This window comes from Plasmopara halstedii (genome assembly GCF_900000015.1).
Source record: "Plasmopara halstedii genome assembly, contig: Scaffold_42, whole genome shotgun sequence".
NCBI lineage: Eukaryota > Oomycota > Peronosporomycetes > Peronosporales > Peronosporaceae > Plasmopara > Plasmopara halstedii.
This window is the reverse complement of record NW_020186963.1, coordinates 329,634-330,006: the sequence shown is the minus strand read 5'-3', so window position 1 is coordinate 330,006 and position 373 is coordinate 329,634.

Sequence of the window (373 nt, the reverse complement as noted above, 5' to 3'; positions counted from 1 at the left end):
GAAGAATGCTGTATTGAAGGATATTTAGATTGATTGTGGAGGACAAAAAGGATTTGAGGTGGTACTGAGTATACGAATTTGACGGTGCTAGATGCAGTATCAAATATTAATCAAGTGTTTTTTCTAAGTGGCTATCAAGGAGGCATTGACGAATTTTGCTTAAATTAATAGCTTACGCGCTTACGCAATACGAAGGTGTCTATTCGATTTCTGAATCAAATCTCGATCGATCGTAAATCAGTAGAAGATCTGTCTTTCTCCTCTCATTTATAGAAAAGCTACGTTCAGCATTGCCGGTTTGTGTTTCCTTTGCTACCTAAGTTACTGCTTCTCGTGTTTGGATTATACTCAGAATTGCAAAATCTTCGACGCG